Consider the following 17,009-nt stretch of genomic DNA (forward strand, 5'->3'; position numbering starts at 1 on the left):
CTTGAGCTTCTTCCACTATTTTACTTTTCTTCTTCGGGGCTGCTCTTTCATGTCGTCAGCACTTCCCGTGAAATCATGAATTTTATTATTGTAGCCCGGTAGCGCGGGAAGTGGCGCGGGGGGCTGCCGGGGCTGCAGCCCCCCTCTCTGCCAGAGTGGAAGAAATCTTACATCTTGTTATAAAAATAAAACCAACAAAAAATAAAAACATATAACATATTTATTCTGTGTCGAATGGGTTTGATTTGAGTTATTGTGATATGTGAAAGAATACATTTATATTTTCTTTTTTTTGTCAAGCCGCTATGTTAGCAGGCACTTCCGGTGCCGCTGTCAAGCGAAAATGGCTAGCCAAAAAAAAACAAAGACCAATTTCCAAATCAGCCAAATATAAAATTCCCGGGAAGGAGATTTGGAAACGAGAACGTTTGAACGATCATTACAATATAGCTGGTTTGGGAGATGGAGATGGTTACATTATGTTACCAACAAAGACTGTGTCCTTTGTTTTACCTGTAAGTTACAGCTGTGTTAAGGTGCACCAACCCCTTTGCCACCGCTTGGTTACAGGCTGTAACCAAGCGGTGGCAAAGGGGTTGGTGCACCTTAACACAGACAACCACACTACATTTTCAAAGCAGGGATTTTCCAATTGGAAAAAAGCCAGGGAGAAGTTCACACAACATGAACTGTCAGACATGCACTCATCTCCATTCAAGATTGATGCCAAATTTGTAGACTAGTCTTTTCCAATTTTCCATTTCAGTTTTATTTTTCTGGCTACGTTCATTGCTGTTATTATTGTTGTTTATATAAATGTTATTATTGTTATTGTTATTGACTATTGTAGGCCATACATTCAAGGTGTGTATGACGGTGGAATTTAGCGTGTTTACTTTTAAGTCTCTGAATAGGCCTACTGTTGATTTACAGGACTTATGTTTATGTTATTTTTAGTGTACCTATATAGTTTCGTAAGTTCATACAATTTTCAGGGGATCCATACGCTAAAACTCCACTGTCCATGGTGCTGGCATTTTCAGCACCATGGACAGTCCTAGAGGGACATCGCTAACTAAAGTTATTTAACGCGGTAGGTCTGTTGCATCAAATAGATAATTTATCAAATCAATCACATGTTATAAAATTCATATTCACTTAACACTAGAACCGCCAAGGGGTCATTTTTACCCCCCTGGCGTTTTCAAATTAAAACCCCTACACCTTTCAGTTCATGACTTTTCCTAAAATGGGTTTATTAATCATCTAGTGAATTATGGGGGGTGTGGGATAAAAAGAAAAAAAAATATGATCATCGAGGGGTTCATTTTTACCCCTTATAAAACCGCTGTATAATGCACACACTTCCGCAAGGGGGGGGGCTTCATGTTTGATACACGTTGTTGTCCGACTCGTTTATAAGAGAGAACGGGAGAGTTTGCTCAGTAGGTAAGTTTTACCTTACAATGACAGGTGCGAATGAGGTAGATTACTCCAGTAAAAGTAAGACTTAGTTTTATGACTTAGAAGTCGCCAAATGACTTGCTTTAACGAATTTCGTTAGTTTATATAATGCAGATTTGTAAAATATTACTTTTATGAGGATCACATTCACAGACAATAAACTTAGCATTTCATAACTGTGGTAGCAGCGGTGCAGCAGATGTAATGAAGTCCACACAGCACGCTGGATGCTGCGTGCTGCGATTCCCTGGAAAATTGGCTTCTTCTCCCTCAAGCAGGGTACACTTGCACTCACACCAGCCAAATAATCTGGATTTTAGGGGGCAAACGTGCTTTGGCACGGTACGATTGCCTAGTGCGCGCTAAATGAGCAGTGTCAGAGTAGCCGCGGCGGGGGTTGCGTGTAATCGCCGATGTACACCCCACTGATTGTTGCAGTTTTCATTCATAATTTCAGTGTTCTTGACGCTTGCTGTGGCAGCTTTAGTGTTCAAGTTTGCTGTCTGTTGTTTCAATATTTATAAGTGAGAACGGAAATTGAAAGCCAAGTTCAGTTTAGGTTTATTTCGCCTGAATGTAGGCTACAGCACACACTTATTTCTGCCCCCAACCCCTAAAACATATTAATAGGCTAATTAACAACAACCATCACAATGATGTGACGTCATGCATTTTGATCGCAGCCCCCCCCCCTACTGAAAATACCTTCCAGTGCGCCTGTTGTAGCCTATTACTTATTTATCATGTATTAATTATTATTTAAATTAAATTGCACACAAAAGTATTCTTGTACGGTGGGAGGGGGACTTGAAGGGCTAAATTGCTTTGAACTATTAACGTCAAGTCGCGGGCCGGAGCTAGGGGGTTAGGGTTAGGGTTAGGACCTCTGATCTAAGCTATCATATGAGTATAGTCAACAATATGATATATTATCTTATACCGGTAAAATATGGATATATTAACTTTTCACCCATTTTACAATTGTATATTTACAATCTGATTACAGAAATGTGTTTATCATCCCCTTTATCTTCCGAATGCAGTTTCATTTCAGCAGTCAGAATTTAGAATTAATGGAAAAATGCTAATATTTGTTAAAAACTACAATTCCCGACAGCCGCTCCATACAGCTCCGTACAAACCAGCACACAGTTGTAGTTCTTCCGGTTTACAAATTAGGGTTACAAATTACAAATTAGGGTTACAAATTGGGGTTTTAAAAATGCATTTATGATGACTATATCAAATATCTAATACAGACGAATCAATAATTGCACTGCATATAAATAACCCATGTAAAAAAAAAAGGTGAAGATAATGGTTTATTGGCGATATGTTAGGTAATATTCTAGAAATTGAGGTTTTGGAATGGTGGTTTTGTAGTTTGCATTACTAGGGTTACAAAAACATGTTTCTAATAAAGAAGTCATATATATATTACAGTTAAATTAGTTATTGCACTGCATATATAGGATCTGTACCGACAAAGGGTATAAATATAAGTTTATTCCACGTATATATCAATATATGTTTGTGTGTGTGTGTGTGGGGGGGGGGGGGGGCGTTGGGGTGGCGGAGTGTATCATCCCGCCTTTTCCTGGCTCATCGCATTATGATTGGTTCAAAGCTCCCACCGTGAACACCATTGTCCCGCGCCAATAAATTCAAGGTCCCCGGTTCGCGCAGGTAGCATCATACCTCCGTGTCCAAAGGTAAGTAGACTAATGAACACATACTGATATCAACACATGCTAACGGAACCTGAATAGTGAAGTTAATCAGCGCTGTGTAAAGCACCATTCTTTAATTGTTTATCACCATGAGTTTAGTGATGTAAAAATAAATAAGCCAAATACAGTATTTAATATTAGCTGCAGTTATGTGCAATGTGGTTTACTCTTAACGTTACTTACCTTTCATATTCAGACTCATAATTACTTTACACCAATTCATATCCATAAATTCATTTGTGTTGATGATCTTATTGGGAAATTAATCACTATGGTCCAGGAGAACATTTGAACATGTGTGAAGCTGATTTTTTTAATTTTCTTTTAATAAACGCAGGTCAAACTGCAGTAGGAAAAAAATATTTATTTATTAATTTATTGATTCTAAATTCATTCAGTCACTGCAGCAGTTAATTAGATGTGATTTTGTGAAATACATGAAGTGTTGATGACTGACACGGCTGATAATGTTTAAGTACACAACTTTGTAATGTAATAAAACTTCAATAATGCAGTTCTTTTGTCACTTTGACTATTAGCTAATTGTTGTTTGTTTTATATTCTACTTTAAAGATGCCAGGATCTACAATCACAACGTGTGTGGGCTGCAAAGCAGCTATTGGTGTTGCAACTAAGGTGTGCAAGTACTGCCAGGCAGCACAGCCAAAAAGACAGAGACTGGCCAAAAAATTGGAAAAATTTGAGGCTAGAAAAGAGAAGTGGTTAAAAAACCAAAAAAAAAACCAAACCACTTCTCATGTTGTGGATGAGGCCTCCATCTTGGTATGTGTTTAACTTACAGTATGTGGTTATTATTTGCATAATTACAGCCCACAATGTTTCACAGGACATTTATAATTGGTCATATTTCTTTGTATGATATAAATATATATCTTTATTTTCAGGTTGAAAAATTAAATACATTAGGATACAATGTGGTGCTATTTCTGGGGAGGAAGATGAGGAAAGCCAACACCTGGTCCACGAAAGTGCTGCATCCTAAGTTGCAGCTGTCGGACCAAGGTGTGAAAGTCTTGGACAGGATGAAGGCTCTTTATGAACTCTTTATTCATGGTAAGTGTGTAATGTTATTTAAAATCTTACTCCATAGTCAAGAAATGTGGCACAGAGACAACAAAGTACAGCTGATAATTGCGATTATTAATCCTTTTTTTTTTTAAATCAACAATTTTGATAATTGATAAATAGGTTTGAGTCATTTTTAAATTGGAAGATTCTCTCTTTTCAGAGTCCTACATATGAATATATAATTTTGGACTTCGGGAAACACTAGAGAAATTACCCCGGCAACTATTAATCCAGCTCTGAGAGTAAGACTGGAGTGTTAAGTCCAATTGTAAATAGTATCAGTTGCACTTTTTTTCTTTTTTACTTTTCCCCAGGAATAACGTTATCATTCTCTAAAGCAAGTGTTAACTTAAATTCAGTGTCCCAGATAAACACGTTCAACGAGATGTTCTTCAAGTAATCCAAAAGTATTTAGAATACAGTACATTATTTTACTTGCATAACGAAATATGTTACAGATTACATATTAGGACATCTATTAAGTAATCTGAAGGGAAATACATTTTAATAGTAACCCTCCCAACACTGGCAGCAAGAGGCATTGCTCATTCAAACTTCTAAAAACTATAAACACATATCTCCACTTCACATGAGGCAATGAGATCCTACAATTTGCATCACAATACAAACTAGAGTCCATAAAGCAGCATGTATAGACAGAAGAATACAAAGGACATACATTTCCTTATGGGGCACACTCACTGCTAGAAAAAGGGACATTTGTTCTTAGAACAGGAAGTCAGTAATTTCCTCTTTTTGTATCATTGAGATTGTGCTAAACAGCAGCCCACCAGCAGTCCTCCCACCATCCATCCCACCACCAGTCCTCCCACCAGCAGTCCTCAGACCAGCAGTCCTCCCACCAGCAGTCCTCCCACCATCCATCCCACCAGCAGTCCTCCCACCATCCATCCCACCAGCAGTCCTCCCACCAGTCCTCCCACCAGCAGTCCTCTCATCCATCCCACCACCAGTCCCACCATCCATCCCACCAGCAGTCCTCTCATCCATCCCACCACCAGTCCCACCATCCATCCCACCAGCAGTCCTCTCATCCATCCCACCACCAGTCCCACCATCCATCCCACCAGCAGTCCTCTCATCCATCCCACCACCAGTCCCACCATCCATCCCACCAGCAGTCCTCCCACCACCAGTCCCACCATCAGTCCCACCATCCATCCCACCAGCAGTCCTCCCACCATCCGTCCCACCACCAGTCCCACCATCCATCCCACCAGCAGTCCTCCCACCATCCATCCCACCACCAGTCCCACCAGTCCTCCCACCATCCATCCCACCACCAGTCCTCCTATCCTACCCATAACAGAATTGCAGATGCAGAAATATGGTAAATAATAGCCTACTGATATTTTCAAATAGCATGTAAATCATATTTCAATTACAAGCCATGCTTCGTTTTCATATGTTATTTAATCATGGCATACATGATAACAATGTTAAACATTTTATCTGACTCATACTCTAGAAATAATACTCTAAATGAAGCAATGTATTTAAATGTGGAAAAAGATACAAATGACTGATCAGTATGAGGTTACCTCTGAGGTGTTCTACCAGTAACATCTGTGTGTAGGTCTGGATAACTTGGTATTAAATTTACTACAAAATGGAAATATAACATTTCAAAATTCTGGCAGGATGATAGACAGATGCTAAAGGAAAAACACAAACAAGTAATTCATACTGAAACAAAAACTGGCAAGTGAATTACTGAGGAGGTGTAGGCCACAAAGTGCCACCAGAACAGCTTCAATCTATGCAGGAACTGATTATGTTGTAGAGCTCAATTGCACATCTAAAGTATGCTGTGGGTGTTTGGGGCCTCATTTTTAACTGTATTGAATTCACATAGGTGTGCTATGTATATGGACAAGCTCAGTATGTGCACATCAAAATACATAGTCGTAACAATTCACATCCTACAGTGGTTTCTATTAATAAACCAGTAATCAACTTTCATATTCTATGGGAAGCATGAATATATGTCATCTATCAGTTTATTATTGATCAGTTTGTTAATATGTGCTTATAGACTTATACATTAGGCCCTTGATGATCATACAAACCTCTATTCTAGTGAAGTGTTTATATTTGATTAATATACAAAAAAAAACTAAGATATTTAATCAAGGAGAACCGCGGACCTGTTCACCCGTGAAATGTTCCTGACATTGCCATCTTGAGCCTGTCCCAGGTTTTAAGGGCATGTTGCTGGCCTCAAATTCAAAATGAGTTAATATTAGCTTAAAAATCAATTAAGGTGATCAGTTTGAAGATGAAATGTCTTGTCTTTGTAGTGTTTTTAATTCAATATAGGTTAATAATGATTTGTAAATCATTTATTTTTTATTTATTTTCATTTTACTGTTTAATGTTTTATTGTTGTCTCAGCTTCATTGGAATTGGGGTTTGTAAAACACATTGAGTCAGATAGATAGAATCTTCATACTTTATAAGTCATTCAGTGAAACCCTGTGCCCTGTGAATTGAAGTATTATCAGTCTGCAAGATACAACTTCCATCAATATTTAAATTATAGGATGAAGTTAATCTGTGGGAGGTACTACATGCATTGTTTTTCCCCTCATCCTCCATGCTTTACTTTCAATGGGTCACCTCTTTGTACATCTTGAAGTCTATAACTCTTGGTAAAGCAAAAAAAAGGCCATCCAACATGTGATTAAACAATTTTCAAGTATTTCAATGAGTGCCCTGCAAAAGATTTTAATCTATATTTTTCCAATTGTAATGTGACATTATATATTTGTTATTGGAATAGATGTACTGTATTAAGACTAGTGTTCATTCATTACACCTCTTCATAAATACATTTCCTTAATTTCAACAGATACAAGGAGGAAACTGAGGGGGAAAAGATCACCAAGAGGTTAGTTTACCAGATTTATGTTTAACCTTCTCAAAACAGACTTCAAATTCAGTGATTTTTGCCTTAGCCAGATAGACATAAGTCATAAATATATCATGTGTTGTCTGTCAAAATAATTTTAGATACATTGATGAAGATGTATGACTGGAGTACTTTTTTTCCTTATTTCAGAATGTAACCATGGGATGAACAATGAAGACTCTTACTACCCAGTGAAGAGGGTGGTCCATTCTAAAACGTTGAAGGTTAGCTTTACAATGATTTAAAGTCTTAGATGTACTCAGTCGAATTATATGCATCCTAAGTGGAAACCTGTTAACCCCCCAACTTTGATGTTTTTTCAGGGGATCGAAATGGAGTTGGTGGAGTGGGAGCCCTGTTCACTCTGGTATGTACAATTTATCATAGTTTTGATTAAAATTGACCATATTCACAGCATCACCATCTTTCTATGCATCATTCTGCGGGGCGAGCAAACAACAGCCGGTGTTAGCTGCAACTACTGTACTAACAGAAATGGTCAATGTTGATATGACATCCTTCCTAATGCAATGTAAGATAGGAAAGCAGTAAGTTTATATTCCTACTGAATGAAGGGGGTGGGTTGCTGCTCCTCATTGCCCTTAACCTTGTCATGTTTTCAATTTAATTCATGGCTTTTGTGAAGATCTAAATTAATAACAATCTCTTTTCATTACAGTGGGAAAACTTGGCCGCCACAGTGGTCGACAAAGGAAAAGACAAAAAAGAAGACCAATTAAAAATTTACAGAAATGTTCAAGTTCAAATGTTCAAATTTTCATTGTTTATATGTTATAGTGTGTAATAAATCAATTTACAAAGCCTGAAAGACTTTCACTTTATAGCAAACCAGAAAATGCTGCGCTTGCAAAAGCTTGACAGGTCATCTCTCGTTCACACACATAGATAGATAGATAGATAGATAGATACATGGATAGATGTATATTGCATACTTCCAATTATATAGATATATAAATACAGCTACCCTGCAAGCAGACAAAAACTTGATCATGCACCAGAAAAAAATATTCAAAAGGCTAACAATTCCAACAACTGAGAGGACTTTTTCTTCTTCTGTTTAACCAGTGTTTTCTAATTGACATAAATGAGTGATAATCTGCTGGACACAATGGTGTGTTTATTAGGGGTTTGGTATTCCATGTAGAGGGACAGACGCCTGGGACAATTACATGAAATTGACATTTTAGCTGGCGTCCTCAGTCACCATAGCAACAGTGACTGAAGGATGATGGGAAGGCTAATGTAGCCCTCTGCTAATGTCCAAAACTGCAGCGCTCTCTCTCTAGATTTCACATAATCCAAGGTGAAAAAAATCATTCAGATGGCCAGACAATGTACCGATCGTATCTCTGGGTTATTAAGGCGTTTTGTTTAGATATGTGAAAGATATGGGTAAAAATGGCTATGCTAAGCGTTAGCACCGCACCGTCCAGCAACTAAAACGTTGCAGTTTCACATTTTTTCTGTTGAGACCTGAAAAATCATCGCAACAACGAGCGAACGAGTTATTATGCACATCCACTGACTGATTTTTATGAAAATAAAATATATATTTCTCGCTAGAAATGTAATCAAAACACATTTTTATGCAGAAACTAACTCAAAATATTGTTTTTTCCACTAAAAAATGAGAGGTGCCCGCCATGTTTTTTTGTTGTCGCGGTCAGAATCCTGAAAGTCACATGACTTGGACGCAAAATGAATGAGCAGAAAAAATGTAACAGTTATACAATTTAAGGGCGTTTATTTGTAACCCCTCTACGTTTTTGCTGTTTGGACCAACGTAGGCAGTGTACGTTTTTGTGGATTCAAAAATCCAACCCCATCAACGAAGTCACACCATACCGGAAGTTAAATACACAGAGGAATCTATAGCGAGTTTTCAAAATAAAACACAGCAGACAAACGTCTGATTATAAGTCATCACTTTGTCAACACTGTGTTGATCCGCAAATCAACCCCAGACACAACGCATGCAGTGGGCGAGGTTTTGATCTGTCAGACGGAGTGAAGTCGTAAGGGAGGGAGCCCTTATGTGGCATCTGGGACCATAGCTATGCTAAATGGCAGCACTTTCTGAGCACAGCCTCAATCGGTGTTTTCTAAATGAGTGATAATCTGCTGGACACAATGGTGTGTTTATTAGGGGTTTGGTATTCCATGTAGAGGGACAGACGCCTGGGACGATTACATGAAATTGACATTTTAGCTGGCGTCCTCAGTCACCATAGCAACAGTGACTGAAGGATGATGGGAAGGCTAATGTAGCCCTCTGCTAAAGTCCAAAACTGCAGCGCTCTCTCTCTAGATTTCACATAATCCAAGGTGAAAAAATCATTCAGATGGCCAGACAATGTACCGATCGTATCTCTGAGTTATTAAGGCGTTTTGTTTAGATATGTGAAAGATATGGGTAAAAATGGCTATGCCAAGCGTTAGCGCCGCACCGTCCAGCAACTAAAACGTTGCAGTTTCACATTTTTTCTGTCGAGACCTGAAAAATCATCGCAACAACGAGCGAAGTTATTATGCACATCCACTGACTGATTTTTATGAAAATAAAATATATATTTCTCGCTAGAAATGTAACCAAAACACATTTTTATGCAGAAACTAACTCAAAATATTGTTGTTTTTCCACTAAAAAATGAGAGGTGCCGGCCATGTTTTTTTGTTGTCGCGGTCAGAATCCTGAAAGTCACGTGACTTGGACGCAAAATGAATGAGCAGAAAAAATGTAACAGTTATACAATTTAAGGGCGCTTATTGTAACCCCTCTACGTTTTTGCTGTTTGGACCAACGTAGGCAGTGTACGTTTTTGTGGGAGACTGGGTTGTCATTTGATGACGGTAACTGAGTGTCGCAGTTATGTTTACAAAGTTCCTACATTTGCTGGCAATATTTTTGAAATATTGGTGCTTGCTTTCATACCTCATACACCACAAACGTTGAAGAGGACCATACATCAATATAAGTCTTGGATAATGAATCAAGTAGTGACACTTTGGTGTTAAAACATTTCCAAAGACTTCAGTAGTCTTGTCAAGGAATTCTTGAATCAGCAATTTTAGATGAGCAAGGTCATCTTTTCTCATTTTTGTAGCCATGACAATATCCACGATGTCTGAGCAACACTGTCCGGAGAGGGCAGTTTTCCAGTCTTGATCATTAAGTTGGACACATGGATATGGAGAGAGAGGATTATTCTGCATAAGAGAAAAACATGTTAGTACAGATAAGATGGATCTGATAAGGCATGCACAGTGATCCAAAAGATCTTTAACTTATGGTCAGTGGCTGTGAATACCACCAGGTTTAATACCACCACCTCTCCAAGAATGATTAAATCCTCAATCTTCTCCTTGAAGATTGAAGGCAAGAGGAGGAGTCCACCCCTGAAGTCAACTCCTAGGTCATACAGATGGTACAATTTTCAAGTGAAAATGCATCTCAATAAATTTGGTTGATACAAATAAAATGCAAATTCCCCAAGACAGGCTACTGCATTAGAGACAGTATGTTACTTCAGGTACAATACTAAAACTTATGTAAGGAATTAAAACCCTTTTAAAATAAAAGTCATACATTTTCTCAATTCAAATTTTTTCAAGTTATCATGAAAATAAATATAATCTTGTAGTCTTGTAATATATAATTTTGTATCTTGTATTATGTATCAAATCAAATGAGTGTGGATCGTTACACCCGTTATTGATGGTGCAGATGGGATTAGGGCTTTACCATTTTGAAAAATATATAATTATGACAATAATTATGATTTTGCCATTGCGATATAATTTGCGATATTAGAGAGAATGATTTTTTTTTAAAACATCATTCTCATTTTAATTGAAAAACATACATTAAAACCATAATGGTGCTATTAGCAGGGATCTGTAGAAAACAAACATGCTTTCTTTAGTCTAGAGCAGTAGAATGAGTAAGCAGGACATCTCTGTAGTGCGACAATATTTTAATTTAAAATGCAATTATGACACACATTTAGCCATTAAATATAAATATAAAAAATAAAATATTATAAAAAATAAAATAAATATAAGAAATAAATATTGCCCCTTCTGCAATTTGAAAATTGTACGAGGTTAGAGTACAATTTCGATGAATTGTTCAGCCCTAGTGCAACTGTACCCATTCCCTCTCAAGGGGACTGCACACAAATGACAAATATGTAGTAAAATTGACCAGTTGATCAGCATGTGCTCAAATCAGTACCTGCAATATCTTCAGCCAAGGCGTCCTCTCTTGCTTCCACGCAGAGTTTTTTCAATGGCAGATCCTTGACAAGTTTTAGCATATTTGGAAGAAGAGATATGGAGTTCTCACTGAAGCGGCGGCATATGCCGACTGCAGAGGGGTGAAGAGCATCAACCTCATCGTACAACTGAGATTTAAAAAAAGAAAAATAGGAAAAAGAAAGGCAGAGTTTATTTAAAGTATTTGAACAACCTTTAACACATTTTAAAGATCCCCTCCAGACACGTTTTCACTAAATACTTAATACACATCCTCCTGCCATCCCAAACACACACACACACACACACACAAAATTTAAATGACCTTGTTAAAACCCTTGATATAGAGACGGGTCCAATTTAAGGTACTTTAATTTGTCCCCTGTCTGTCGCTAAAGTTGGCATCAGCATAACTCTTCTTACCCCTGCGGAAGTTCTCAGGAATGGATATCTCTTCAAGAGGTCCTCAGTAGATATTCCTTCTGCTATTTCTCGGCGTCTCCATGCAAAGGTTTTCATCATGCGGTCTTTCACCAACTTCGTGTCGGGATGCAACTTGCTGTATTGCTCAAGCAGTACCTTGATATGAGCCTCAACAGAGATTGCATCCTCCCCCACAATGCATGTTTCCTTTATCAAAGCAGATATCATTGATTACTGATCATGTACACACTATATTTACAAGAGTATTGGCTCACCTGTGTGTTTATTTTTGAGGTCATAGTGGGTGGTGCTGGTGTACTGGAGTGCAATATATTGATAAGTGTTCACAATATCTCCCGCCTTCAATTTATGTGAATGGACTGGACAAAAGTATAAGGATACCACTCAATATAATGCAGTCCAGTGAACCACCACTCACTATGACCTCAATTATAAACAAAGTAGAATGATCACTTTTCTGATAATGTCAACAAAAACAGAAAATTTAAAAACACTCTGACTCTGACTTTCTGGCAGAGCTATTGGATTGGATTAGATTGCACAGATGTAACTAAGAGGCCAGAGAGTGTACTGTATATTGCCTTAGCTTTTGTGAGGTTGACGATGTGGGGACTTACTAGAGATGGCTTCAGTCGTTTCGGACATGAGGATGTAGACTCTTCTGTAGTCTTTAATCTTCTTGTTTGACAAAACTTCTCTTTGACCCTTTTTACTTCCTCATTGTTGATTAGTGGAGCCCGTTCTGTTTTGAATTTTCTCTTGAGTTGGTTGTGCCAGGTATGCTGGTTGTTACAAACAGAAATCATGGGAGTAAATTATGCATATTATGTAAATTAGTCTGGAATCTCTTTCCATTCCCATGCACATCTCTCAGGAAAGGATACTTCACAATCAACGCTTTTACTACCTGAACATAGTCAGAGTGGGATGGATACCTGTCTCAAGCAATGACAAAACAAATCACAAAAGGAGAAAATAATCAAATATGAGTAAGTAGGTTCTATTTTCTATTGGTCTATATATATATATAAATATAATTTATAAAGAAATACTTACATTGTATACTGTGACAGCATTTCATATAGTGCGGCTATGATTTTATTGCGGTATTTTTGTTGCTTGTTGATTGGTTCTTTCGCCTCCAAGCGGCTCTGAACATCAGGAGGGAACTTTGGTATGGAAATGACTGCAGGTAGTCTGTGGCAACTAGGTTCGAGACTGCAATACAGGAGAACATCATCTCTGGCATTTAGCAACCACTTTTATGCAGATTAAGACAAAAACACCTCAATGCAAGAAGGAAAAGTTGAAAAAATAGCATATTTCAAACTTAATAATACCATTACCTGTGGTTTGCTGGGGGGACAGGGGCTTCATGCGTTTGTAGTTTAGGGTTGACTGCTTCCACAATAATGGTGTCCTCCTTGTGGCGACATGTGAAATCTCTGAATTTAAGTTGTTTTTTAAAAGACTTTTCAAAAAGAAAGCCAATCGTGCTTTCTGTTAATCCATAGTCAATCGTCTCACCATCTACATCATTGTCTGAAATGTAAATGGAACACCTATTAGAGATACAAAAGCATTGAAACTCTGGACATACAATGCAAGATTACAAGAGAGAAATACAATATTTCTTTTTGCAACCAGGTGAAATCATTTTATCTTAAGTATGCTACTTGTGGAGTCATATTCCTCTTACAGAAAAAAAACACACACACACAAGCTTGTATTTATTTTAATTATTCAACTATATTTCAGAATATTAAGGCAACAAGCAGCGTTGGACGGGCCTTCGCCCCAAGCACCCGGGCTAAGTGGTGTGACTCGGCAGCCATGTAAATTACAGTACAGATAGGAGCATGTTCGGTAAAGTTATAGCAACTTCCCTGTCATCGCAAAACATCAAATGTCAACGGTGTCACAATGATAATTTTTTGCAGAATGAGATATGTGTGTGCCTCATAGCGGTTTAATCAAAATTATTGTTACTATCATTATTATTATTATTATTATGCCCCTTTACTGTAATCTGAATCAATATGTATCAATCAATATATTACAAGTGGACGCAGAGAAATAGTAGTATATTTCAACGGTCAGTGAGTCAACTGCTAGGAGTGGCTTCTGTCAAAAGCATATAAATGAGATGATAAACAACATTATAACTACTAAGAAAAAATATTCAGCTTCTCTTATAAATGCACTGAACACAGAGCTTTACTAGGCAGCGGCTAACAGAAAAACAAAACAACCATAGTTATACATGTTGTTGAGTTGTGTACTGACATTATGCCAAATGTCTCCAACAATTTTCAAACCCAGAGAAATCTATAATTTAATAAAAGTAACGGACAGTTTCAGATAAACAAACGTTAGCAGCAGCTCGGCTAACAGCCATCTGGTGGCCACCAAACATCGTAGCAGAAACACTGACCCTTTAGATGAAACAGCTTTATTCATTGTTTTAATCTGTAATCGCCGGTCCATTTTATGGAGACCGGTAAAAACATCCTGAACCATGAACGCCGGAGTAATGTATCCCGGTGAAGCTGATTATTTGAGTAGGGTCTGTCTGCGGCCTGCAAGACAGAGGCGTGTCGAGTAGTGATGGCACTACTCGACACGCCCGCCTCAAAAGGGGAAACCACATTAAACCACGCGAGATGTAGAATGAGCCGAACAACAAACGAGAATGATGTTGGACCGTATACAGACTGTAAGTGTCAGCGTATTTAATATATATCATAGTATGGAATATAAATGGAGAAACAGAACGAAGCAAGCCCCGTTGTTGTGAAAACTCAGTTAGCAAAGTTTCCGAGCAAAGTTTGATGAGTGATAACGTTAATAACGTTACGTCTATCAGTCCTTCCAGGATTTCGCGGGGGTATTTTTGATTGTTGTGGCCTAAAACAAAGTCCTTTTTATTATAATGTCTCTGCCTAAAATGCCTGTTTTTGCGGCATCATTTTAAAAAAATGCGGTAAATGTTGCAATGTTTTAAGCACTTTTGTTGCAATTAAATTGCGGGAGACAGTGAAAATTGCAAAAAAAAAAGTTGTAGTTTTGTTCTGAATAATTAATTAAAAATCAAAGGAATTTTTTTCTAGGGAGAACATAAACTGCATTTTGCTTTGTTCCAAGTAACAGGCTAAGGATTACACAGGTTCTCACAAAATATGTTTTATTTTTGGATGGTTGAAAGGTTTAAACAACAAATAACCTTGCAGTAATTTCAACTCCTTCAAATGACACAGACACATGCACACACAACACATACACACATACACAGACAGAGACACACACAATATTTTAAAAACGTATATCTTGTCAGAGTAACAGAAATTATTGGACCATAGCTTCTGGATCACGAGGTTACATTCATGTTTTTGAGGGAGTTGTGTGCACAAATTTATATTTATGTTTATGTTTGCTTTCAGCTTCACCCAACCATAGTTACCGATGGTAGTAGACCTCCAGTGGTTATCGATGACAAGAAATATGTGTGTGTTGTCTGCTCCAAAAATGGAGAATATCCAAATATTATTGCTCATGTGCAAATACATGAAAGAGCAGCTGTTCGCCATGGAGGTATGTTTTAATTTCAATTCCAGAGACTTCTATGCAGGTGTTGTGCAATGTTGTAAATTTGTTCTTTATTTAAGGTCAGGAGTTTATACCAATGGCTGCATGAATGTTGTATTGGAGAACAAAATTCAAAATGCAATTTCTATTTGTTTGCAGGTTATAAAATGTTTAGGTGCCTGCGTGGCTGTGTGAAAACCCCACACCATCACTGCTGTTATTGTGGCCGCACAGTCACCAGACAGGACCTGTTCATAAGCCACCTGAACACCTGCAGCCATGTGTCTACCTTAGGTATTCCTTTTGTTTAGACATTTTTTGTATTTTAACATCTCATTGTTTTCACTTTCAGTTAAAATATCCTTGCTTTGTCTCTCTGTCCTCCATCAATGCTGCGGCCTCCTCCATCCCTGCGGTTGCTCCTCTTTCTGCAGCAGCCAGCGTCTCTACAGCCACTGGTGCCTCGACAGCCTCCTCTGCCCCTCATTCTGCCAGTGCCTCGACAGCCTCCTCTGCCCCTCATTCTCAAACGATGGACTAACGATTCTGTTGAACGCCTCAGAGGGTGCTTTGACTGCACTACGTGGGATACTTTTGTGGACACAAGTTCCAACTTAGAAGAACTGAACTCTGTTGTCACGGACTACATTCTGTTTTGTGTGGACTGTGTAATTCCAGATACAACTTTCAGAGTCTTTCCAAATGATAAACCTTGGGTTAATAAAGAATTAAAACTAGCACTGAAAAGGAAAAGAATGGCATTTGAACAGGGGGACATGTTAAAGATGAATGATATTCAGAAGGAAATTAGACAGATAATACACAATAGCAAACAAAATTACAAACTGAAGATTGAAGCGCAAATGAGAGGAAACGACCTAAGACATGCATGGCAAGGGATGTATACAATGATTGGAAAGGAGGATAAGAAAACACACATTACTACAGATGGAGATGATGTAACATTTGCAAAAGAATTGAACAATTTTTATGCCAGATTTGAAACATCAGATTTTTCATCACAACGCAGGGCCATTAGAGAACAACTAGACAACAACTATGACACCCCCTCAATCAGGGTAACTGATGATGAGGTGCGTAGAATCTTTAATAGAATTGACCCCAAAAAATCATCTGGCCCTGATCATGTAAGAGGGAGTGTTCTTAAAGAGTGCAGTGAGCAACTAAGCTATGTTTTTGCACATCTTTTTCAAATGTCTCTGGAGACACATTATATTCCCAAGGTCTGGAAATCTTCAGTTATAGTACCAGTTCCAAAGGTGCCAAAACCATGTGTTTTAAATGACTATCGCCCCGTGGCCCTAACATCAATCATATTGAAGAGTTTTGAGAGGATTGTCTTAAAACATGTTCTGAGGGAAGTGCAGCATAGTACTGATCCCTTACAATTTGCTTATAGGGCCATGAGGAGCACAGACGATGCTCAATTGTACATGCTCCATAACATCTATTGCCACTTGGACAGGCCC

At 38.1% G+C, this 17,009-nt stretch overlaps 1 long non-coding RNA gene across 1 annotated transcript; it reads left to right on the plus strand.

Moving 5' to 3' along the window:
• The first annotated feature begins 15,446 nt into the window (after positions 1–15,446).
• LOC128376666 (uncharacterized) lies at positions 15,447–16,012 on the plus strand. Its single transcript, XR_008323282.1, has 3 exons — positions 15,447–15,525; positions 15,679–15,813; positions 15,954–16,012. It is a non-coding gene; the product is annotated as an uncharacterized LOC128376666 (long non-coding RNA).
• The last annotated feature ends 997 nt before the right edge of the window (positions 16,013–17,009 follow it).

The sequence above is a fragment of the Scomber japonicus genome, chromosome 17, assembly GCF_027409825.1.
Source record: "Scomber japonicus isolate fScoJap1 chromosome 17, fScoJap1.pri, whole genome shotgun sequence".
Classification (NCBI taxonomy): Eukaryota; Metazoa; Chordata; class Actinopteri; order Scombriformes; family Scombridae; genus Scomber; species Scomber japonicus.